Source organism: Bison bison, unplaced genomic scaffold, assembly GCF_000754665.1.
Source record: "Bison bison bison isolate TAMUID 2011002044 unplaced genomic scaffold, Bison_UMD1.0 scf7180017864530, whole genome shotgun sequence".
Lineage (NCBI taxonomy): Eukaryota > Metazoa > Chordata > Mammalia > Artiodactyla > Bovidae > Bison > Bison bison.
In genome coordinates, this window is record NW_011495080.1 from 10281810 (window position 1) to 10308913 (window position 27104).

At 38.7% G+C, this 27104-nt stretch overlaps 1 protein-coding gene across 2 annotated transcripts in view; it reads left to right on the plus strand.

Moving 5' to 3' along the window:
- GRM8 (glutamate receptor, metabotropic 8) overlaps window positions 1-27104 on the plus strand; it is an 858241-nt gene that overhangs the window by 523603 nt on the left and 307534 nt on the right. The gene's annotated exons all lie outside the window — the stretch shown is intronic.

The window sequence follows — 27104 nt, forward strand, 5'->3', positions numbered from 1 at the left end:
CAGCTCTTCACATCAGGCGGCTGAAGTATTGGAGTTTCAGCTTCAGCATCAGTCCTTCCAATGAATATCCAGGACTGATCTCCTTTAGGATGGACTGGTTGGATCTCCTTGCAGTCCAAGGGACTCTCCAAGAATCTTCTCCAACACTACAGTTCAAAAACATAAATTCTTCGACACTCAGCTTTCTTTATAGTCCAACTCTCACATCCATACATGACTACTGGAAAAACCATTGCTTCAACTAGATGGACCTTTGTTGGCAAAGTAATGTCTCTGCTTTTTAATATGCTGTCTATGTTGGTCATATAAGCCCTATCATTTAAAAAAGTAACTCAAAATAAAAATGGCAGTGTACATTTTGGCAAGTGAGAGGGATGTGGTATAAATTTCTCAGAAAGATATTTATTAATTTCTACCTTACTCATAATCCTTAATCCTATTTAAGAAAGCTTTCCTCATATCTTATGTTTTTCTTTCCTGACTGTCTAGGTTACACAGATGTCCTACTGAGAAATTCTAACCTGTTTAACAATAAATCCAAAAGGCCATTCCTCCCAGCTCCTTTAAGTTCCCTTAACTTTCTTTTCATTTTTCTCTGTCTTTATGTAAGCCACAGGCTTATATAAAAAGGTGTATAGCCTCATCTCAGTCTCCTTTGCTTCATTCAGAACTTCATGAAATGAAGAACTGCCTTTTTTTGGCTTCTAAAAAAGAGGGTAACATACGTACAGAAGACTGCAATAAGTAGACAGCTCCATCAATTTTTTACAGACTGAAATCACCTAAATCAGTATCCATAACAGCCAGTCAACTCCTCTTGAATCTCCAGCTGTCACCTTAAAACCTTCCTGTGCTCTTCCAGTCAATACACGTCTCTCTAGTAAGTTACTGTCCTGACTCAGAACAGCACAGACTAGGGTTGCCAACTTTTGTGCTCATATAAATGAAGCTACATAATCTGTACTCTTTTATGCCTGGCTTCATTTCACTGTAACTTTCGATAAAGAGGAAGTAAAGCACATTCCCACCATTATCTCTCTCTATTAACATCAGACTCATTATTTAATTTACTTTGTTACATATTAAGAATTTAATTTTTAAAGTCTAATGAATTATTTTATGAAATAATAACACTTAATATCTATTAATAAAGTTTATAATGTAGGAAAAATTAACATTTTAATACAATACCTACAATTTCTTAGAAAGTGGTAAAAATATTACTTCTAATAATATTCTTATCTTGGTCATGTTCTTTCATAATTTTTTAAAAAGTTATAGACTTAATTTTTTAAAGCCATTTTAGGTTCACAGCAAAATTAAGTGGAAAGTACAGAAAGTTTCCATATATCCCCTACCTACCTCCCTACACCCCACCACCCGTCCCCCACCACCCCCCAGCCCCACACACAGCTTCTCCCAACTATCAACTTCTTGAACCAGAGTGGTACATGTGTTACAGCCAATTAACCTACATAGACGCATATTTATCATCCAAAGTCCATAGTTTACATTAGGGTTCTTAATGTATATTCTATGATGTTGACAAACTTGCAATTCTATATGTATTTACCTACCAGCATTCTCATAACTATTTCAACTTTAATCAGCATCATGAAAAAATACTCTTAATTCCACCAGTCTCAGTCCTAGGCACCAAAGAGAAAGAAATTATACTCTTCCAGCTGGTGCTCTAGTGTAATTCCCAAATACCCAAACCATCACTGCCAGATTTAGCAAAAGGAATTCGACACTTCATCCTCTTATTTTACCAGGAAGGAAAACACATTTGATCTCCTTACTTAGCTATTCATGACAACATATCAGAGTTGTCGTAAATTCTAGGGTCAATAAATTCTAGAGTATTCAGAGGTATTTGAGAAAACTGCAGTGTTCTTGATTGCACATTGCACTCACTTTCAGAAATAAGTGATCTCTGATTTTTCTATCCACATGTTTATCTTTCAAAATAATATTACATGCTAAGTCACTTCAGTCATGTCTGACTCTTTGCGACCTTATGGACTATATCCTACCAGGCTTTTCTGTCCATGGGGATTCCTCTGGGGGAATCTTCCCCACCAGGGATCAAACCCATGTCTCCTGTGTCTCCTGCATTGTAGATGGATTCTTTACTGCTGAGCCACTAGGGAAGCCCACTCAAAATAATACTGGCCCTCTATAGACAAAACCAAAAACCTTCAGACTGACATTTCAGGATTTTTTTTTTTTTTTCCAGGTAGTATTTAAGTGAGAATTAGTGGGTTATATCTTTCTGGGGCTTCTCCAGTGGCTCAGTGGTAAAGAATCTGTCTGCAATACAGGAACCACAGGAGACCCAGTTTGATCCCTGGGTTAGAAAGATCCCCTGGAGAAGGAAATGGCAACCCACTGCAGTATTCTTCCCTGGAGAATCCCCATGGATGGAGGAGCCTGGTGGATTACAGTCCATAGGATCACAAATAGTTGGACACAACCGAAGCAACTTAGCATGCATGCACACATCTTTCTGATCCTACTAGATATGCTTTAACCCAGACCAAAGAGAGAACTGATACGTTTTATACACAGAAACTAGTTTGGGGTGAGGGAGGGAGATGATATTTTCTGTCAAAGACTGTAGTTAACTAGTAGTTTAAGTGAGAAAGTTTTTTTCTTCTTCAACATGGTTTTTCTATATATAGGCACACAAGCTATCAGATATTGTTAAAAATACTGAGTTTTTTTGCAATGTGTGCACAATACATTTTTTATACCTTTACAGGTGTGCTTCATCAGTTTGATCCATTTTAGCCTTTAAAGTGGGCTGTAGATGCAAAATTTAAATGATAATACTTTGGGCAATTATATGCTAATATATGAATAAATAAATACCATTTCATGTTGGATTTTTTTCTTTTCAGCATTACTTGAAGTCTTCTTTTGGCTTTTGAGCATGATAGCAATCTACTTTACTGGTACTGAAGCAGAAAATAACCAGTTCATTGGTTTTCTAGCAACCTCCACACACAAAATGTTTATAAAAATAAAGTACTGTATTTAGCAAACTCAAGGATGGTTTCATCTGAGCACCTTTAAGTCCTACAACAGATCTAACCAGATCTGTTATATTTAACAGATCTAAAATCAAGAGTTTTTAAGTGCATGTGTACACACATACACACACACACACCTCTCTTTCTATAGAAATAGAGCAAGTAAATAAAAATAGTAAAATGGTATTATGGAATAAAAGGATATATTTCTTTTCCAATGTCAAGGTAAAATTTTTCTAACTTAATGGAGATTGGGTAAAAGTAGAATCATTGCATTGCTTCATATCTTTGAACTGGGATTTAGATAAACCAAATGACCTTTGAGCTTATACTAACTTTGGCTGGCTTTTACAGAAAGTGTTTCCAATGTCAGTTCACTACCTGTATTATTTTAATATTTTTAATCCAAGAATTGATAACAATAACAATCAGAAAGGCACTAAGTACTGTGATCAAGATCCATCTTCTTTACTACATTTTTAGAACATCATAATTTTGGCAGGATGTGTTGCAGATTAGTGTAATGTGCTGTTTTAAAATTTTAGCGATCTACTGCAGATTTGAGATCCTCCGTTCGGAAAGGGCCAGATGTGAGTTTAGGTGATCTGTGGTCCCATTTGATAGCACCAGAGGCTATGCTTAGAAATTCAATCTTACATAAATAATTAACCCCGTGCATTGAAAGAGTTCTTTGAAATAATAATTCCTGACTAGCCTATTCATGTCTATCATTTGATTTTAATTAGTGACAAAATATTAAATGCCATGTCATTATTTAGTGATAGGTTTTAAATACTTCCCTCTGTGGATAAGGGAATTTGATTACTTAGTCATTGTGATTAAAAAGGCTTTTCATAGTTCCTGGCAAAGATAATGATGTCACAAATACAAATAATTCTAGAGTGGGTTCAGACCACTTGAAGTATGTAGGAGAAAGGGTCAAACAAAATTAACTATGTACTGCTTATGAAAAAAATGTTATTGCTGAAAACTTTTGTGTATTGTTTTTTGTTTTCATCGTAAACTCTGAATTGTCAAAATCCTATTAGTATTTTAGGTGAAAAGTAATCTTGTCATCTGGAATTTGCATTCAAACAAATGTGTATGTGTTAAAATGATAAGCCTCTAATAAATCATTCCCTGGGTTTTCTTATTTTGTATCTCAGTAAAAGATTTATTTTGATGACAAATTTTAAATTTATACATATTAAGTCTTTTTAGTGCTAATTACCTTGAATTGCACCATATCACAATAACAGTCCCAGGCATCTTAATGTTTTTCACTTTAAAGTGCTCTCATAGATATTCTCTCATTAGCCCTAGCAGTTGTATGCGGGAGGGCAAGTAAGTGGATGTTATTATGCCATTTGACAGAGATGTATAAAAGTGAAGTAATATGTTTAAGATTCCCAGATACTAAATCAAGGAATAGAGATTAGACCCAGAATTTTCTTTTTTTTTTATTATTATTTTTTTTACTTTACAATATTGTATTGGATTTGCCATACATTAACATGCATCTGCTACGGGTGTACACATGTTCCCCTAGACCCAGAATTTTCAACTCTCTGTGTAGTGGTACACTACAAAGGATTTCAAAGGAGCTGAAATAGGATATTGCTTTGAAAGTAGCCTATTAAAGTTGCTAAATAAAGACAGTACCCTCAGGAAGCTCAGTTTAGCAGGGCTAGCAGTCAGTTAACAAACAACTACAAAATGTGAAGAATTACAATGCCAACATAGAGAAAACGGGCTTCCCTGGTGGCTCCTCAGGTAAAGAATCTGCCTGTGGTTTGATTTCTGGGTTGAGAAGATCCCTGGGAGGAGGAAATGACAACCCACTTCAATATTTTTGCCTGAAAAATCCAATGGACAAAGGAGCCTGGTGGAGTGCAGTCCAGTTCAGTTCAGTTGCTCAGTTGTGTCCAACTCTTTGTGACCCCATGGACTGCAGCACACCAGGCCTCTCTGTCCACCACCAACTCCTAGTGTTTACTCAGACTCATGTCCATTGAGTCAGTGATGCCATCCAACCATCTCATCCTCTGTCATCCCCTTCTCCTCCCACCTTCAATTTTTCCCAGCATCAGGGTCTTTTCAAATGAGTCAGCTCTTCGCATCAGGAAGCTGAAATATTGGAGTTTCAGCTTCAACATCAGTCCTTCCAATGAATATTCAGGACTGATTTCCTTTAGGATGGACTGGTTGGATCTCCTTGCAGTCCAAGGGACTCTCAAGCGTCTTCTCCAACACCACAGTTCAAAAGCATCAATTCTTCTGTGCTCAGCTTTCTTTATAGTCCAACTTTCACATCCATACATGACTACTGGAAAAACCATAGCTTTGACTAGATGGACCTTTGTTGGCAAAGTAATGTCTCTGCTTTTAAATATGCTGTCTAGGGTGCAGTCCATGGGGTCACAAATGGGCTGGACATGGCTGAGCGACTTAGCAAGCATGCACATAGAATGTGGTGGAAGAGGGAGGATGGGACCATAGGGAAGGTGGAAATCATCATGAAGATAGTGATATTTAAACTGAGACCTGAATTATAAGAAGGATCAAAGTCTAAGAACTAACTGGTACAAAAGCCTTAATGCAGAAAAGGGATTGATTCACTGTCATGCTAAATGCGTCTCTTCTGTCTCTGGAGTCACAGTCTTTTTTGCTAAAAAAAAAAGTATGGTATTTTCTAAAATTCTCAAAATGGCACGTTATCTTGTAAACACTTTGGAGAGACCCATGAAAGCCCAGGTAGCTTAATGGTCCAAGCCTGTCCTTCCCGTGAGTCTGTCCTTTGAAGTTCACACGGTGAACATGATGCTACTGAACACTGGAGAAATATTTTGTCTTGCAGTTATTTCCCAGATTATAATATCAGTTGTGCGGAAGTATAGCACAGCAAACTACATCAGATAAGAACTAGTCACAGTTTTTTAAAAAAGCTTTTTTATAGGCGTATAATTGTTTTACAATGTTGTATTAGTTTCTACTGTACAACAAAGTGAATCAACTATGTGTATGTATATGTTCCCTCCATCTTAGTTCGTCCTCTCACCCCCTCCTCACCCCATCCCAACCCCTTTAGGACAGCACAGCACACCGAGCTGAACTCCCTGAGCTGTGTAGCAGTTTCGCACTAGCTATCTATTTTACACATGGCACACATTTTACTTTTCAGAGATTTTAACAACTGCTGTGGGCTTATAGGGAAAGTAAAGGCTTTCCACTGTATTATCACTGAGTGTTCTTCAAGCCTTAAGGAGGAAGAGAGTGATTTGAATGAGTCAGATTTGAGGCTTGACTACTGTATTCCTAGGAGGAGTCATCTTCTGGCTAAGAATGAGTGAACATGGCTATTCATTGGCGGGTCCCTGAAGGAATAGCAGTAGTTAGGTGCTGGGGTACTCTCTCTAAACAGGCCAGGCCATCTAGTTTTTGCACTGTGGCTATGCTTTCTCACATGTGGCCACTGTCCAAAGATCACTGTTTTAGTCTGAGAAGGTCTGAGGCATGCTGGCTTAGTTCAGCCCCAATTGGGTCTTGCTTGTGTAATTGGTTCATTTTCTGTTTTCAGTATTTACTATTTGGCAATGTCAGGTCTTAGTTGAGGTGCAGGGTCTGCATTGTGGTGTACAGGCTCAGTAGTTGCCAGCACACGAGCTTAGTTGCCCGGTGGCATGTGGAATGCTAGTTCTCTGACCAAGGTTTGAACCCACCTCCCCTGTATTGGAAGGCTAATTCTTAATCCCTGGACTACCAGGAATTCCCTGGTTCATTTCCTTAACTAACATAGAGGCAAGGAACTCTGCCTATTGTCTCCCCTGGTTTGTAAAGTTCCCTATGGAGTTTGAGGGCTTCCCTGGTGGCTCAGAGGTTAAAGCATCTGCCTGCAATGTGGGAGATCTAGGTTCGATTACTGGGTTGGAAAGATCCCCTGGAGAAGGAAATGGCAACCCACTCCAGTATTCTCGCCTGGAGAATCCCATGGACGGAGGAGCCTGGTGGGCTACAGTCCACAGGGTTGCACAGAGTCCTACATGACTGAGCAACTTCACTTTCACTTTCACATGGAGTTTGAGGCCAGAGTCACAGTTAATAATCAAATTAAATCATAAAGCACTTTCTTTTGCCTTCTTAATGTATATGTTTCCTTGGAGGCCTCCATAGGAGGGTTGATTAAACCAAGACAGGACTTGGGTATTCCTAGTTTTCCTATCCAAACCATATATCCAAAGCAAGTCCTTTTAAGAGTTGCAAGTTGAATTTAGGATACAATAAAGTACATAAGTACAATAAAGTAATGCAAACGCATGAAATAAAAGATTATAATACATAGAAGAAATGTCATCCTAAGACATAATCTTTAATTTATCCCTGTCCATTGTAATAAAAACCAGAAAATTAAGGAGGCAATAGTAGCAAAAAAATAAATAAATAAAAATGAAAAGGCTACACAACACTGAAAAGCAGAGGTTGGCTTTTCTGTTGGGTTTTGAAATTACAGTTGAGTACAATTCTTCTCTTTAAAATTTCAGTTTGGCACTTTATTCACATTTGTTTCTTTTTTCTTTAATTTCCATGAAAAATATGAAGCCAATACAAATGTTAACATTTTTGGGGTACTTATGATGTTCCAGATGTATTTCAAAGCATTGTTTATATATTTCTAAGCATTATCTCATTGAATTCTGAAAACAGTCTGATGATGTAGGAACAAATTTTATCCTTATTTCTGCAAATCTGGAGACTGAAGAAAATATTTAGTTCACTACCTAGTCAAGTGTTGGAAGCAGGGTTTGAGATCTTGAAGCCTTAGCTCAAATTTGTATACCTAATTACTATGGTGATTATGGCAATTACTTCAACACCCAGTTGCGGATGTGACTGGGGATAGAAACAAGGTTCAATGCTGTAAAGAGCAATATTGCATAGGAACCTGGAATGTTAGGTCCATGAATCAAAGCAAATTGGAAGTGGTCAAACAGGAGATGGCAAGAGTGAACGTTGACATTTTAGGAATCAGCAAACTAAAATGGACTGGAATAGGTGAATTTAACTCAGATGATCATTATATCTACTACTTTGGGCAAGAGTCCCTTAGAAGAAATGGAGTAGCGATCATAGTCATCAAAAGAGTCCAAAATGCAGTGCTTGGATGCAGTCTCAAAAATGACAGAGTGATCTCTGTTCATTTCTAAGGCAAACCATTCAGTATCATGTAATCCAAGTCTATGCCCTGCCCAGTAATGCTGAAGAAGCTGAAGTTGAACAGTTCTATGAAAACCTACAAGACCTTCTAGAACTAATACCCACAGGGGACTGTAAAGCAAAAGTAGGAAGTCAAGAAACACCTGGAGTAACAGGCAACTTTGGCCTTGGAGTACGGAATGAAGCAGGGCAAAGGCTAATAGAGTTCTGTCAAGAGAATGCATTGGTCATAGCAAAAACCTTCTTCCAACAACACAAAATAAGACTCTACACATGGACATCACCAGATATTCAACACCGAAATCAGATTGATTATATGCTTTGCAGCCAAAGATGGAGAAGCTCTATACAGTCAACAAAAACAAGACGAGGAGCTGACTGTGGCTCAGATCATGAACTCCTTATTGCCAAATTCAGACTTAAATTGAAGAAAGTAGGGAAAATGACTAGACCATTCAGCTATGACCCAAATCAAATCCCTAACGATTATACAGTGGAAGTGAGAAATAGATTTAAGGGCCTAGATCTGATAGACAAAGTGCCTGATGAACTATGGACGGAGGTTCGTGACTTTGTACAGGACACAGGGATCAAGACCATCCCCAAGAAAAACAAATGCAAAAAAGCAAAATGGCTGTCTGAGGAGGCCTTACAAATAGCTGTGAGAAGAAGATAAGTGAAAAGCAAAGGTGAAAAGGAAAGATACAGCTATTTGAATGCAGAGTTCCAAAGAATAGCAAGGAGAGATAAGAAAGCCTTCCTAGTGATGAGTGCAAAGAAATAGAGGAAAACAGTAGAATGGGAAAGACTAGAGATCTCTTCAAGAAAATTAGAGATACCAAGGGGACATTTCACACAAAGATGGGCTCAAAAAAGGACAGAAATGGTATTGACCTAACAGAAGCAGAAGATATTAAGAAGAGGTGGCAAGAATACACAGAAAAACTATACGAAAAAGATCTTCACGACCCAGATAATCACGATGGTGTGATCACTCACCTAGAGCCAGACATCCTGGAATGTGAAGTCAAGTGGGCCTTAGAAAGCATCACTATGAACAAAGCTAGTGGAGGTGATGGAATTCCAGTTGAGTTATTTAAAATTCTGAAAGATGATCCTGTGAAAGTGCTGCACTCAATATGCCAGCAAATTTGGAAAACTCAGCAGTGGCCACAGGACTAGAAAAGGTCAGTTTTCATTCCAATCCCTAAGAAAGGCAATGCCAAAGAATGCTCAGACTACTGCTCAATTGCACTCATCTCACACGCTAGTAAAGTAATGCTCAAAATTCTCGAAGGCAGGCTTTAGCAATACATGAACCGTGAACTTTCAGATGTTCAAGCTGGTTTTAGAAAAGGCAGAGGAACGAGACATCAAATTGCCAACATCTGCTGATCATCAAAAAAGCAAGAGAGTTCCAGAAAAGCATCTATTTCTGCTTTATTGACTATACCAAAGCCTTTGACTGTGTGGGTCACAATAAACTGTGGAAAAATCTGAAAGTGATGGGAATACCAGACCACATGACCTGCCTCTTGAGAAATCTGTGTGCAGGTCAGGAAGCAACAGTTAGAACTGGACATGGAACAACAGACTGGTTCCAAATAGGAAAAGTAATATGTCAAGGCTGTATGTTGTCACCCTGGTTATTTAACTTAAATGCAGAGTCCATTATGAGAAATGCTGGGCTGGATGAAGCACAAGCTGGAATCAAGACTGCCAGGAGAAATATCAATAACCTCAGATATACAGATGACAACACCCTTATGGCAGAAAGTGAAGAAGAGCAAAAGAGCCTCTTGATGAAAGTGAAAGTGGAGAGTGAAAAAGTTGGCGTAAAGCTCAACATTCAGAAAACGAAGATCATGGCATCCGGTCCCATCACTTCATGGGAAATAGATGGGGAAACAGTGGAAACAGTGGCAGACTTATTTTTGGGCGCTCCAAAATCACTGCAGATGGTGATTGCAGCCATAAAATTAAAAGACACTTACTGCTTGGAAGGAAAGTTATGACCAACCTAGACAGCGTATTAAAAAGCAGAGACATTACTTTGCCAGCAAAGGTCCATCTGGTCAAGGCTATGGTTTTTCCAGTGGTCATTTTATGTGTGTGCTGCTGCTGCTGCTGCTAAGTCGCTTCAGTCATGTCCGACTCTGTGCGACCCCATAGACGGCAGCCCACCAGGCTCCACCGTCCCCAGGATTCTCCAGGCAAGAACACTGGAGTGGGTTGCCATTCCCTTCTCCAATGCATGAAAGTGAAAAGCTAAAGTGAAGTCGCTCAGTCGTGTCTGACTCTTAGCGACCCCATGGTCTGCAGCCTACCAGGCTCCTCCATCCATGGGATTTTCCAGGCAAGAGGACTGGAGTGGGGTGCCATTGCCTTCTCCATGTGTGTGTGAGAGTTGGACTATAAAGAAAGCTGAGCACCAAAGAACTGATGCTTTTGAACTGTGGTGTTGGAGAAGACTCTTGAGAGTCCCTTGGACTGCAAGGAGTTCCAACCAGTCCATCCTAAAGGAGATCAGTCCTGGGTGTTCATTGGAAGGACTGATGTTGAAGCTGAGATGGCAGCCCACCAGGCTCAAAACAAAACATAAGGCACGGATTTTGTCATCACAACATTTACAGTTTCCATTATTATTATATCACTATACAGATAATAATGGAAACTGTAAATGTTGTGATGACAGAATCCATGCCTTATGTTTTTTTTTTCCTCATTGCACTTGGCCTATAATGGGGACTAAGAAATGGTTGTTGAACAAATGACTTATAGATCATTGAATCTGTATATCGAAAAACTTCAGACCAATAGAATGAAAAATAGTATTGCCAAAGAATTTGTCTTTTTTACTATCAATTATGTAGATTCATAATGTATAGTATTTTCTAAATCAGCAGTTCTCAAACACTTTGGTCCCAGGATCTTATACATTAGAAATTATTAAGAACTTCCCAAAGCACTTATTTGTATGCATCATACCTATTGATTAACTATATTTTAAATTAAAATAATAAAAATTTAAAACATTTATTAATTCATCTAAAAATAACAATTATAAATCAATTGCATGTTGATATAAAGAACATTTTAATGACAATGAATAAATCCTAAAAGAAGAAAAGCTATGAGAAGAGTAGTAATTTCTTACCTTTTATAAATCTCTTTCATATGTAGATTAATAGAAAGTAGCTTGCATTATCATATCTTTTGCACTAAATCATCTACTGCAATATGAACTATTGAGTATAGGATATTAAAAAGAAATCTGGTTTCATGCAAATATATAATGACAGAGAAAAATACTTTGATAGCATGTTCAGATTATCTTTGATACTACACCAAAATTTAGCTAATATTTTTTTCATAAAAGGTAATTTCAATATAGAAACTGACACTTTGGCAATAAACTTAAAATCTGTTGTATATGTGGTTTTTGAATAAAATGTTTAACTATGGATGATTTTTAAATTTTTGGATAAAATTGGTTTATTGAGTTCTTACGTCTGTTTCAAATGTTGAAACATTTTATAATAATAAAATATTAATATTACCACCAGTATAATCAGAACAGTGATCAGAAAAGCCTGATTAGATTTGTGGAGGAAGCAAGTTTTCCAAAATACTAATTTTCTCTCAAAAGCTCAGGTTTGATAATTGGTCAAAATTTCTGTTTTACTTTAAATAATGAGTTTATATTTTTAATTTAATTTTTAATGTATTTTTGGCTGTTCTAGGTCTTCATTTTTGCAGAAGTTACTTTCTAATTGTGGCGAGCAAGGGCTACTCTTCCTCGCGGCGTGTGGGCTTCTCACTGTGGTGGCTTCTCTTATCGTGGAGCACAGGCTTTGGCGCTCAGGCTTCAGTAGCTGTGGCTCCTGATCTCTAGAGCACAGGCTCAGTATTTGTGGCACACAGGCTTAGTTGCTGTGTGGCATGAAGGATCTTCCCAGATCAGGGATCAAATTTGCATCTCCTGCATTAGCAGGCAGATTCTTTATCACTGAGCCACCAGGGAAGCCCTACTTTATTCATTTTTGAGAAAAATCTTCCACACACCCAAGTCTTAATAATTGTGGTTTATCTGTCAGTAGACTTTTTAAATAAAAAGCATATGCCATTATATAGATGGCTAGTTCAGCTCACAAATGAAATGCTCCTATAAAAGCTACCTCTGACCCTTCCCTGAGTGTAACATCATTTTTCAGTCTGTAATAGAAGTGCTTTATGTGCACTTTACATTTCATCATACAGGATATTAAGAGCCTTACTCCAGTCAAAATTTTAAAAGCCAGTAGATTTTACTGCTTCATCAAGACTGTACTAAAGTGAAACTAGCAATTTTTCTTTTACTCCAACTGTGTAGCAGTTGTGAATATACTAACACCTTTCGTTCCCCTGCCTTCTTCATGCTAAGAGGTTAGCAGTTGTCACCTTTTGTCATCATCAGGGCAAATATCAGCACAATAGAAGAGGCAATTACAGTGTTAACATTGCTATGAAAACAGTTTTCACCTGGTGAATCACCTGAAACGGAGCGTCACGGCCCTGTGGGCTACACTGAGAGCTGCTCTTCTGAATAATATTTCTTCATAATTACTGTTGTATGAAGAAGGAAGATAAAACTATTATGAAAATGGGTAGGCAAACTACACTGCTACAGAAGCAGCTCAAATATTATTTCATTTGAAAATGTCAGTACCCCCACTTGGTATAATTTCTTTAAGGAAGAGCGAGATACAGAAAATGTTTTGACCATGGCTGGATTCCCTCGCCATTTTCGCTCCAGGTACATATATTCTCCTTCCTTCCTCCCTTCCTTTCCATTCCTTCTGTCTTTTTTCTCCCTCCTTCCTCCCTCCACCTCCCTGCTTGCATCTATCTTTCTCTCTCGCTCTTTTTATAAGATTATAATTGAAATCTAATTTAGGATAGTTTTAAAAACTTGTCAAAAGTGTCAGTGTAGGGTATGATATGAAAGTGAATAACTTTAATCTCACATGAACTAAAAATTAATTTCTGTTCCTGGGACATTACCCTGCATGTCTTCAAATATTTAAAGATGAAAATGGCAAAGGTTTTATTGGATCTGCATTGCAGTACATTAAACTATAATATCTTTATGTGGGAGAATGACTTTTTAAACTGCCAATTAGTTGCATCCTTTCACTGAAATTTTACTACATGTGCCACAGGCTTGGTTTTGCACTGGTCTATTTTTTTTAGATATTAAAGACTTTATGTTTTACTTTTCAGAGCACAGTTTTACTTAGTGTCTTCCATATACTGAATTGGGAGAAGGCAATGGCACCCCACTCCAGTACTCTTGCCTGGAAAATCCCATGGACAGAGGAGCCTGGAAGGCTGCAGTCCATGGGGTCGCTGAGAGTCAGACACGACTGAGCGACTTCACTTTCACTTTTCACTTTCATGCATTGGAGAAGGAAATGGCAACCCACTCCAGTGTTCTTGCCTGGAGAATCCCAGGGACGAGGGAGCCTGGTGGGCCGCCGTCTATGGGGTCGCACAGAGTCAGATACGACTGAAGCGACTTAGCAGCAGCAGCATGTAGTGAATTAAAGGCATCATGGCAGGGAACCATGTGATTGAGACAAATTTTGCTGTGAGCTTTATCCATGTCCATGGCAGTCTGCAGTGCCCATCTATTATTCCAGCAAATTTGTTTTGAGTACCTACCACGTGCAAGATGGCAGTTTAGCCTGTATGGGAAATAATGAAGATATGTAAGATAAACTCCCATTAGAAAGCTTGAAATCTAGTGGAAAGCCAAGTTTTTATAAATTGCCAAACATTAAGATATATCAAAGATGTGGTACATATATACAGTAGAATATTACTCAGCCACAAAAGGGAGCAAAATTGGGTTATTTGTAGTGATACAGTTGAACCTAGAGTTTGTCATACAAAGTGATGTACATCAGAAAGAGAAAAACAAACATATAAACTCTGGGAAATAGTGAAAGACAGGGAGGCCTGGAATGCTGCAAGTCCATTGGCTCTCAAAGAGTCAGACACGACTTAGTGACTGAAAAACCACAACAACACATATATATGGAATCTAAAAAAATGGCACTGATAAACCTATTTTCAGGGCAGGAATGGAGACTCAGACATAAGGAACCAACTTGTGGACATGAAGCCAGGGGAAGGGGAGGGTGGGACAAATTGAGAGAGTAGCATTGACATATATATGAAACTGTGTGTAAAGTAGGTAGTTAGTGGGAAGCCACTGTATATAGCACAGGGAGCCCAGCTCAGTGCTCTGTGATGACCTAGAGGGGTGAAATGGGGGTGGGTAGGAAGAAGGCTCAAAAGGGAAGGGAGATATATATATATATATATATAGCTGATACATGTTGTTGTATAACAGAAACTAACATAACATTGTAAAGCAATTATCCTCCAGTTTAAAAAAATAAAAGAAAATCCCTAAGAAAAGATGTATCAGAATGAATCAGTAACTAGAATTAATAATAATGGCAAACACAGATGATTGTTTTATAGGAGTACTCTTGCCTGGAAAATCCCATGGATGGAGGAGCCTGGTAGGCTGCAGTCCGTGGGGTCGCTAGGAGTCGGACACGGCTGAGCGACTTCACTTTTCACTTTCATGCATTGGAGAAGGAAATGGCAACCCACTCCAGTGTTCTTGCCTGGAGAATCCCAGGGACGGGGGAGCCTGGTGGGCTGCCGTCTATGGGGTCGCACAGAGTCGGACACAACTGAAGCGACTTAGCAGCAGCAGCAGTGGAGGGAAAGGTACATTCTGACTGAGAAATTTAAGGAAAGAAAAAATAGTATTTCGTCAGATCTTATGGGAGTGAGTTAGATTTTGCTGGATGAAGTGGTTTGTGGATTACATTCCATGGGGAAAGAAGGGCAGGAGTGTAAGTACTGAGGAAGAAGATACTTCGTGTGTTGGACTGATGGCCAGCTGGCAGTAGGCACAGTGGGGAAGGAAGCTGGGAAATGTGGTCTTTCAAGGTGTGATGTGTGTGGTCTTGGTGGAGGCTGTGATAAGGAGCAGAGGTTCATCTTTGAAATGCTAGCCCTAGGTCTTTTTTTTTTTTTTTAAGTATCAGATTATTGTGATAGAATTGCATAAGTTTAGGGGTGTATAACATGATGATTTTATATATATATAGCAAAATGATGACCACAATTAGGTTAACCTATCTGTTGCCTCACGTAGTTTTGTCTGTGTTGAGATCTTTTAAATCTACTCTTTGAAGATCAGCTTTCAAAATGTACAGTACAGCATTGTTAACTGTGGTCGCCCTGCTGTCCATCACATCCCCAGAACTTATTTTATGTTTGGAAGCTTGTATCCTTTGACCACCTTCACCTATGTCTCCCCTCCGCACAGCAACCACCAATCAACTCTGTTTCTATGATTTTGTTTGTTTGCTTGTTTTAGATTCTGCATGTAAGTGAGATCATACATTATTTGTCTTTTCTTTCTGACTTATTCTACTTAACACCAGGTTCCATCCATCTTGTCATATATGGCAGAATCTCAGATTTAAGGCTGAACGATATTCCATTGTATGTATATATACCACATTTTCTCTATCCTGTCTTCCATGAGTAGGCACTTAGGTTTTTGTGTCTTGGCTATTGCAAATAATGTGGCAGTGGACATGGGGTACAGTATCTCTTGAGACAGTGCTTTTCTTTCCTTCAGTTATATCCCCAGCAGTGGAATTGCTGGATCACTTGCTAGTTTAATTTTTTGAGGATCCTATGTTTAATTTTTTGAGGATCCTTCATCCTATTTTCATCTAGATCATCTTAGAATCCTAAATCGAAAGAAACCAGAGGATTCTGTTTTAGGATTATTTTGCAGTCCTGAAACATGCCTTCAAACTGCCCTTCCGTGTTTTTTCAGTCTCTCTGACGGTGTATGGGTTTCTGAGCACATTCAGGGTTATGTTTTCACCTGCCATTGTACCTGCAGATGAGGTTAAAAAATGAGAAAGCAGTGTTTACAAATCCTTTATTGGGCCAGTTTCATTGCAAAGGTTTAACTTAAATCCTGCAGCAATCCCAATACTAATAGCAATAATGCACATGTTATCTCATTTACTCCTCCTCACTGCTCTCTGAGGACTGTGAGAGTCACCGATTTACAGATGAGGAACTCAGCCTTGGAGAGAAGGAGGTGGCAGAGCTGGGATTTGAATCTACCATTTAATGTCCAGCTGTACCCCCTCTCACAATCATGTGGAAGTCACTCCTCGTATTCTATTCCTTATTTACAAATAAGGAAACTCAAGCAGAGAGATATTAAACAGCTTTCCAGTATTCGTATACTTTCACAAATGGCAAGCTGGAACTTTAGCTTTTATCTGCTGTGCCCTCCGAGCCTTTGTTCTTTTCATGACATTATGCTGTCAGCTTGTGTTGGACTGGTCTTATTTCCTGGGGACATTTGAATTCTCTCACATTTGGGATGAGATTTGCAAGAAAAAAAAATCCTGGCCTGTTGTTCTTCGGGTAAGTGGAAAGAGAGCAACTGATGCTTACAAAATCGTGTGCCCTTGCAGGCATATGAAGTACATCTTTGAAGTAAGCAAAGCTATTCTAAGACAGCCCTCTCAACACAAGACCAGATGTGTGGATGCTGATTCCTTCTTCTTGAAAATGGAGGTTGTCTTTTTTGTGTGTGTGATTTTCAAGTAGTCCGGTTTAGTGATTTCCATACATTGGAAGCAACTCCGTTAGAATCACCTTAGAAACATTGAACACACACACACAGAGACACGGAATAAACATGTTCCCGGACTTCTGACTCACTATCAGGTGGTACCCAGTCATCTATTTTGGAAAAGCTTCTTGGTTAAGGCAGCATATTACAAGTGCAAAAGGCTGGGTCTCTGGGGCCAGATCTCACTGGCTTATTCCCCAGCTATGAAGCTTTGGCAAGTTAAGTAGCTTTTCTGTGCCTTAACTCATCATCTGTATTTGAGCTCCCCCATATTGTCATCATAGAAGGCAATGGCACCCCACTCCAGTACTCTTGCCTGGAAAATCCCATGGACGGAGGAGCCTGGAAGGCTGCAGTCCATGGGGTCGCTAATAGTTGGACACGACTAAGCGACTTCACTTTCACTTTTCACTTTCATGCATTGGAGAAGGAAATGGCAACCCATTCCAGTGTTCTTGCCTGGAGAATCCCAGGGACGGGGGAGCCTGGTGGGCTGCCGTCTATGGGGTCGCACAGAGTCGGACACGACTGAAGTGACTTAGCAGCAGCAGTCTAGAAATATGATAATTTAGAGAAACATCAAAAGAGCAATGAGAAAATTCTAAATCTGAGGCACTATTTCCCTAGTTATGTAAAGAAAAGAATAATTATAACTGAATAAACCCAGGCTAATTCTATTGTGGATCTCACTTACATTCAGTGTGAACTATTCAAGTAGCATAGTGAAACAGCATACATTTTTCGACCTATTAAATTAAAGTCAGGGTGATTTAGATGCAGAAGAAACTGAAGTTCATTCTTAAAATGTTTACAGCACAAGTGCATAGTAAGCACATTAATATTGTAATCCAGTTGCATGAGGGATGTTTGACTGAGTTAAATGAACAACAACACATCTTAATTACCTCGCAGCATATACTTGTATGCAATCACATACACAGCTTTTCCTGGCAGTGAATCTATTTAGTAACTTTTTTATAGACCAGTAGGACCTTGAAGCTCATTAAGCCCTGGTAAATTGTTCCTTTTTATAGACAAAGAAATTGAATTCCAGGAAGGTTAAGATGATTATCTGAAAAACTTCACAGTCGGTTAGTTGCCGAATCAAGGCTAGGAGTTGGATTTTAAAATATTTTGTTCTAATCAAAACTATAGTAAAACTAGTTTTCATTGAAGTAGTTCCAAGAATCCAGACCATTCACTCTGCCAGACAGGCCGGGAGATGTTATATTGTAATAGAAAAAAACCAAAAACCAAAAAACCAGGATTTGGTGTTTTACAGAACTTAGTTGAAAGACTATCATTTAATGGAATGTGTGGCTGGCGTATATTACTTAGTTTTACTGAGTTTCGGCTCCCTCTTTTCTGCAAAGACAGATTACAATAAAATTAACCCTTGGCACTTCACAGGTCTGGCATCCACATGTTTCTATGTGTGTTTATTGCTCAGTTGTGTCCAACTCTTTGCGATCTTTTGGACTACAGCCTGCCAGGCTTCTCTGTCCCTGGGATTTCCCAGGCAAAAATACTGGAATGGGTTGTCATGCCCTCCTGCAGGGGATCTTCCCAAACCAGGGATTGAACCTGCATCTCCTGTGCCTCCAGCATTGTAGGTCAATTCTTTACTCACTGAGCCACCTGGGATATTTGAGAGCAACTTCTAAGTTCCATGATGTGGAGTAAACCATTTGCCTCCAAGCAGTGAATTCCTTAGCTAAGGAGAGATTATAATCAACTATGCAGATTTTTCTCTTGAAGCTATAAAAATCTCTATTTCTTTTTAAAAAATGAGCCTGAAAAGAAAGTCAACTGCTGGTGACTATGCCGAAAAGGAAAGTAATTGAGAGATCTAATAAAGTGATGTTTCTTAGCAGATAAAGGGTAGGGATGTGTTATAGAGTAGAATGTCAAATTCTTTACTGGGTCAGATCCAAGATATGACTAGTTCTGCCCTAAGATCCATACACAGAAACTAGAGAAAGTACTTCCTAAAATTGTTAGTAAATTCTGTCATCTTTGCAAAACAACTTAAGGAAAATCAAGCTTTAATGCAAATTGAAATGTTGGTTACACTGTGAAGATATGAGCAGGAAACAATTGAATTAAACATGAATGTGGTTTTAAAGACCAGAAGCTAGCATAAAAGTTTCCATATTTGAATATTTAGCTCTTTGCTAGGGTATTGACTATTTTGCTAGCAAATATAACACTCTACTGTAACTTCTTAATAGTTATGAGAATCATATGAGATAAAAAATCTATTTAGCATATTGTTGACCTGCCCAGGTGGCACAAGTGGTAAAGAACCTGCCTGCCAATGCAGGAGACATGAGACATGGCTTTTATCCCTGGGTCAGGAAGGTTCCCTGGAGGAGGGCATGGCAACTCACTCCAGTATTCTTGCCTGGAGAATCCCATGGACAGAGGAGCCTGGTAGACTACAGTCCATAGGGTTACAAAAAGTTGGACATGACTGAAGCAACTTAGCACAGATGTATGCACTAGTATATACTATGTCAATAATAATAATTTCTCAATTTAATCTGTACAAGTACAGTTTTACCATATGTTTTATAATACTTACTATTATATTCTAAATAAAGGATTAATCAATTACCCTTATTGGCTTTATTTATCATAAACTCTTCCACTTTCAACTTCTCATTTTCATAGCAAAAATTATCAAAATCTTTTGTGTTTTACTGCAGGAAGATGCTCATCAGAGTGTTAAAAGTTTAGCCTTACTATTTTCCTTAGTAGTTTTTCAAAAATTTAAGTCACCCACTATTATGGCTGGCTAACATGCATGCCTGAAACAATGTGAGCTTTCAGGATAAAGCTCCTCTATAAACATTATCTGTGGCTGGAGGAATCTTTCAGCACACTTTCATGGTCTTTAAAATCAAGAATTGTTGAGTTCAAGTCAAAAAGAATAGAGTTTTTCTTCCAAACCTATGAAACAAAGAAGTAGTGTAAATAATTTGTGCAAGGTCATGGAAGGAATGCTTATTTGAATTATTGAGATTTATAACTTGAGAGCCAAATTTTGTGTTAACCATTAGCACAGAGTTCCCTGTTTAGCAGTAAAAGCTTAATTTAAGAAAGAAATTTTTTTTTAAGTATGCATAAAATACCTGCATTTTATTCAAGCATTTTGATTATTCAAGCATTTTTAAATGACCATTGATCTTTTTGGCAAAACTAATTCTGTTTGACTCGATAAGAGTTACATCCCAATGCATTAAAAAATGGCCCATGTTAACAGAGATCATATTCGCTTGTGGCATAGTGTTCAGTGAAGCGTCTCCTGTGATTGATATTAGCGCAAGTTGCGTGAAGCATCTTTATTGTTGAGGAGCTAGGTAAACAGCATGTTACTTGTGTGACTGGTTGCTTTCATCATCCTTAACGTTGCCTGGCATTTATTCCTGTGAGCAGTGTGTAGTTTGGAAAGGTGCTTTGGGATCTCTCAGGGTGAACCATGTTATATAAATGTAAATCACTATAATTATAAAATATTTATAGCTGATATAATGTTGCAGTTAGAAACACACAATAGTAAAAACTAAAAATATTTATACAAAGGGGTTATGGGAGAATTACTGGTCTGAAAGGGAATAGTGAGAGGAGATTTTACTAGGAAAAAGTTTGGAAGAATTAATCGAAAATACTAAATATTAGGTGACTGAACAGAACACCATGATCTTAAAACAACTATAAGGTGCAATGGAGTGAATATTACATATTTATTTACACTCTGGTGGGATAAAGTTTGTTTTGTGTTAATGGCATGTGTCTGTACAAACATGCTTTCGAATGACTTTGGAAAGGAGCTTCAAGGTGACTCACTCTCATTCCCACCTGCTGCTCCTGCTGTTGGTGCTATTTATTTAAAAATTTGGCATCAGAGTCGAAAGGGGGAAAAAAGTTTATCTTCTAGTCTATTAAAACCTTTTGCAAAAGTCATCATTTCTGTTTGAAACGGATGTTGTGAAAACATGCATTGTGGAAGAATTAGATGTGCTAATGATTGTATATTTTAAAGTTAGTGGTTGATATGGAGCATGATTGTGTTGTTGTTTTTTTTTTTTTTTTTTCTTCCTTGGATAAACTATTAGGAAAATTGGTCCCCACTACCCATTTCCCTCCATAGCCTTCTGAGATTGATTACTTCTCTTTTCCTTTTTCCTCCCCCCATTATTTCCTTCAACTCTGATTTCCACATTGCTAAAGGCTCTGGCCATTTGTCTTGTTCATCCTAAATGACCTCTTTGAAGCATCTGAAATGCTTTACCTTCGTGGAGTCCTTCTTCATTCAGCTCTTTAGATCTCTTCTCCTCTTTTAGACCTCTCTTCCTCCTCTTCATCTATCCCTCTAGTAATTCAGTATTTGTAGTTTGCTTACTGCTCCCCTCTGTACTTACTTTCCTATGGTTCCATGCAGGTACCTCTGTTCTTCTTTCTAAATAACATCCCATCTTATCCTCCTGCCTCCAAACCTTTGATCACTCCCATGACTTCAGCTCTTTCTTCTAATACAGCTTAGTTGTGTATCTCAGACCTAGACCTTTCAGTTATCTAGCTGTGTTCTGCATGAATCCACTTGGATTTGGAACTCATCAGGTTCAAAATTAAGTTTATCATCTCTCCCTTCAAACATTAGTGGCACTAATGGTAAAGAACCTGCCTGCCAATGCAGGAGATATACAAGACTTGGGTTCCATAGCAACCCAGGAAATGGCAACCCACTCCAGTATCCTTGCCTGGAGAATCCTGTGGACAGAGGAGCATGGCCGGCTACAGTCCCTAGGGTTGCAAAGAGTCAGACACAACTGAAGCGACTTGGCACGCACACACACTTCAAACCTATTATTTCACTTTAATTTCTCATTTTATTGAGTTAAACATCATTCACTTGGCACTCCAAATCAGAAATCCAGACCCAATATAGACTCCTTTCACCACATATGCACTGTTTCACCAGTTCTGAAATACGTTCTAAATTGATTCTCTCTACCATCTCTCTCCTACCTTAACTGAAGCTGTTAAGATTTCTTGCCTGGATTATTGCAACAACATCCAATTTCCCTCTCTCTAGTTGGCTCTCCTTTCAGTGTGTCCTCCATACAACAGCCACAGGGCTTGTTTTCAAAGCACTTATCTCATCATGTTTTTCTCTTGCTTAAAGTCATGCAATGGCTCCCTGTAGCTTTCAGTATTATGTCCCCAAACCTTGGCAGCACATTGCATTCTTCCTGAAAATGTTTTTATTTTCCTTCTACCACATGTGCCCTTTACTCTGGCTATACTAGACCTTTTATTTCTGTAATGAATCATACCATGTTACATCTTTGTGATGATTCATATGTCATTGTCATTTTCTCAAAAATTCTCTCTCCTGCCTTTGATATGTCACCTTTTCCTCATCCTATTTCCCAACTCAGTTCAAGGGTCTCCTCTAGAAAGATTTCCCTGACTTGAGCCCATCATCATTAGCATTAGATTGGTTTCCATGCTCCTCCTCCATGCCCCAAATAAACCATACTGTGGTTGAATTGCTAATTTACTTGTCTGACTCTACCTAGACTATAATTTTCTTGAGGGCAGGAGTCATGACTTATTCAACTTTATATTCTTATGGCTTGGTTCAGTGCTTAGCTAAGTACTGTACAGTAAACATTTCCTGAATACATGGACAAATTAATGGACATCAGGAATGACTCTTTCATAAGTTTGGCCATTGGCCAAGAAAGGAATAAGAAAATTGAACAGTGTGTATTTAGCATTAAATTTAATATGTGAGCAGTCCTCTTTAGAGAGAAAATGAGAAAGATTATATTTTGTTGAAGTGGTACACTAAGTTGGGGACATAATTCTGAATCTCTAAGAAACTTGACAGCATTACTGTAATGAAAACATTTTCCAATCAGACACACCTTTGTATATTTAGAAATATGAGCATGTTGGTTTCGAATAGTGGCAGACAGCATTGTTTCATTTCTGTTAAGATATTTTGACATTATGGTACCTCAGAGACTAAATAGTAGCAAAGTTTAGAATTATTTAAGATGCTTTACTCCATAAATATAATGGTAGCTTTGTCACTAAGCCTGCCAGGCTCATCTGTCCATGGGATTTCCCAGGCAGGAATACTGGAGCAGGTTGCCATTTCCTTCTCCAGGGAGTTCTGACCCAGAGATTGAACCCACACCTTCTGCATTGCAGGCAGTTCTTTACTGCTGAACCACCAGGAACATCGAGATGGCAATTATAGAATCATAATGTTGACACACATAATGAATGAATGACTGTCCAAATTACAGGGTGAATTGAACATATCGAACATGGAAACTCTTTTGCTTGGTTCAGCAGGTTATATTTACAAAATCTAGAACATTTTTGATCCCTATTTTGGAGGGTTATATTTACACAGTTTAAGCAGTTGAAAATTTCAATAGGTGTATAGTTGTAAGGTTGCACATTTCCAGTTTGTGCTGCTAAGTCGCTTCAGTAGTGTTTGACTCTGTGCGACCCCATAGACGGCAGCCCACCAGGCTCCCCTGTCCTTGGGATTCTCCAGGCAAGAACACTGGAGTTGCCATTTCCTTCTCCAATGCATGAAAGTGAAAAGTGAAAGTGAAGTCGCTCAGTCGTGTCCAACTCTTAGCGACCCCATGGACTGCAGCCTACCAAGAAGAGCTCATAATACAGTCCCATATATTCACACATGTAAATCTGGTTGTGTTTGTGTGCACTCAGTTGTGTCCAACTCTGCAAACCTCTGGACCATATAGCCCACAAGGATCCTCTGTAAATGGAATTTTGCAAGCAAGAATACTGGAATGGGTTGCCATTTCCTAACTCTGGGGATCTTCCCAACCCAGGGATTTAACGTGCCATCACCTGTGTTTCCTGCATTACAGGTGGATTCTTTGCCCACAGAGCCTGTTTCCAATTTAACCCATAATATTTCCGTGGAGGCCTTCCTGGTCTCTTCCGTTCAGTTCAGTTCAGTCGCTCAGTCCTGTCCGACTGTTTGTGACCCCATGGACGCAGCACACCAGGCCTCCCTATCTATCACCAACTCGCGGAGTTTACTCAAACTCATGTCTATTGAGTCAGTGATGCCATCCAACCATCTCATCCTCTGTCATTCCCTTCTCCTCTGGCCCTCAATCTTTCACAGCATCAGGGTCTTTTCAAATGAGTCAGCTCTTCTCATCAGGTTGCCAAAGTATTGGAGTTTCAGCTTCAACATCAGTCCTTCCAATGAACACCCAGGACTGATCTCCTTTAGGATGGACTGGTTGGATCTCCTTGCAGTCCAAAGGACTCTCAAGAGTCTTATCCCACACCACAGTTCGAAAGCATCAATTCTTCAGTGCTCAGTTTTCTTTATAGTCCAACTCTCACATCCATACATGACCACTGGAAAAACCATAGGCTTGACTAGATGGACTTTTGTTGGCAAAGTAATGTCTCTGCTTTTGAATATGCTATCTAGGTTGGTCATAACTTTCCTTCCAAGAAGTAAGCGTCTTTTAATTTCCTGGCTGCAATCACCATCTGCAGTGATTTTGGAGCCCAAAAAAATAAAGTCTGACACTGTTTCCCTATCTATTTGCCAAGAAGTGATGGGACCGGATGCCATGATCTTAGTGTTCTGAATGTTGAGCTTTAAGCCAACTTTTCACTCTCCTCTTTCACTTTCAACAATAGGCTTTTTAGTTCCTCTTCACTTTCTGCCATAAGGGTGGTGTCATCTGCATATCTGAGGTTATTGATATTTCTCCCGGTAATCTTGATTCCAGCTTGTGTTTCTTCTAGCTCAGCATTTCTCATGATGTACTCTGCATATAAGTTAAATAAGCACGGTGACAATATGCAGCCTTGACATACTCCTTTCCTGATTTGGAACCAGTCTATTGTTCCATGTCCAGTTCTAACTGTTGCTTCCTGACCTGCATACAGATTTCTCAAGAGGCAGATCAGGTGGTCTGGTATTCCCATCTCTTTCAGAATTTTCCATGGTTTATTATGATCCACACAAAGGCTTTGGCATAGTCAGTAAAGCAGAAATAGATGTTTTTCCGGAACTCTCTTGCTTTTTCGATAATTCAGCAGATGTTGGCAATTTGATTTCTGGTTCCTCTGCCTTTTCTAAAACCAGCTTGAACATCTGGAAGTTCACGGTTCACGTATTGCTGAAGCCTGGCTTGGAGAATTCTGAGCATTACTTTACTAGCGTGTGAGATGAGTGCAGTTGTGCAGTAGTCTGAGCATTCTTTGGCATTGCCTTTCTTTGGGATTGGAATGAAAACTGACCTTTTCTAGTCCTGTGGCCACTGCTAAGTTTCCCAAATTTGCTGGCATCAAAGTTTCCCAAATTTGAGTGCAGCACTTTCATAGCATCATCTTTTAGGATTCGAATAGCTCAACTGGAATTCCATCACCTCCACTAGCTTTGTTCATAGTGATGCTTCCTAAGGCCCACTTGACTTCACATTCCAGGATGTCTGGTTCTAGGTGAGTGATCACATCATCTTGGTCATGAAGATCTTTTTTGTACAGTTCTTCTGTGTATTCTTGCCACCTCTTCTTAATATCTTCTGCATCTGTTAGGTCCCTACCATTTCTGTCCTTTATTGAGCCCATCTTTGTAGGAAATGTTCCCTTGGTATCTCTAATTTTGTTGAAGAGATCTCTAGTTTTTCCCATTCTATTATTTTCCTCTATTCCTGGCCCCTTGGTTCCCAAACAAATCACAGAACTGCTATTGATATTACCCATACTGAGTAGCGATGTTTGATGTGTGAAATATTCAGTTTGTGCTGAGTCACAAGTCTTTTGTACCCAGAGCTTACCTCAGCCTTCTAGAAGAACCTGACATTAACACCCTGGCACTTCTGTTAAAGGTATATTATACTAAAATATTTGGCTCTTCTCATTCTTGAATTGAATTTAACATTAGCAGGGCTTCTTTCTCATCCAGGGAAAGAAAGAGAGTTAGTGCCCAGGTGTCCCTGTTTCTGCCTCCAGCTTTTTAGTGTTTCAGAGAACCCATTTCCCTGCAGGTGCACGAATGGGACTCATATTGTCTCCATCTGTCTCTTTTATTCTCTGTCTTTGTTCTTGTGATTATATCTTTTGAATTGTGGGTGTCATCCAAAAAAAAAAAAAAAAGAATCTTTGCATTTTCTTGATTTGGGTATACTGTGAGGACAGGGTCTTTACAATACTAAATAGCTTTTTACTCTGAAAAAAATAAATAATTCATCTGAATCTTGGTAATAACATGATATCCTTTGTATATGAAGATCATGACAACAATCTGTTTACTTGCTCAACTATTTTCTCAGGAAAGATTCTTTGCCATGTAATTGCTGTTTTTAAGATTCTGGTTAGATATTATCAAATTATCCTTCCTAGTCATACATACAGTAGTAGTGGATAAGTTTACCTCTCTTCCTATACATTTACCAAAATTGAGTATTATTATTTTTCATCTTCATCGATAACCAAGGTAAAATTTACTTTATTATTTTATCTGCATGTCTTTATTTTTATCTGCATGTCTTTGATTCCTGGACTTAAATATTTTATATGCTAATTAGTCAATTGTATTCTTTTGCAGATTACTTGTTCATTACTTTGCCTATTTTTCTTTTGGAACATCCCCATATTTCCTGTTGATTTGTTTTTTTGTGTTTTTTTTTATTCCTTTATTTCTCATGTGTTACCCATCCTGGACCCTCCTCCCTCCTCCCTCCCCATACCATCCCTCTGGGTCGTCCCAGTGCACCAGCCCCAAGCATCCAGCACCGTGCATTGAACCTGGACTGGCATCTCGTTTCATACATGACATTTCACATGTTTCAATGCCATTCTCCCAAATCTTCCCACCCTCTCCCTCTCCCACAGAGTCCATAAGCCTGTTCTATACATCAGTGTCTCTTTTGCTGTCTCGTATACAGGGTTATCGTTACCATCTTTCTATATTCCATATACATGCGTTAGTATACTGTATTGGTGTTTTTCTTTCTGGCTTACTTCACTCTGTATAATAGTTGATTTGTTGATTTGTAAGATCAATAGTTGGTTCCTGTTGATTTGTTAGACTCTCT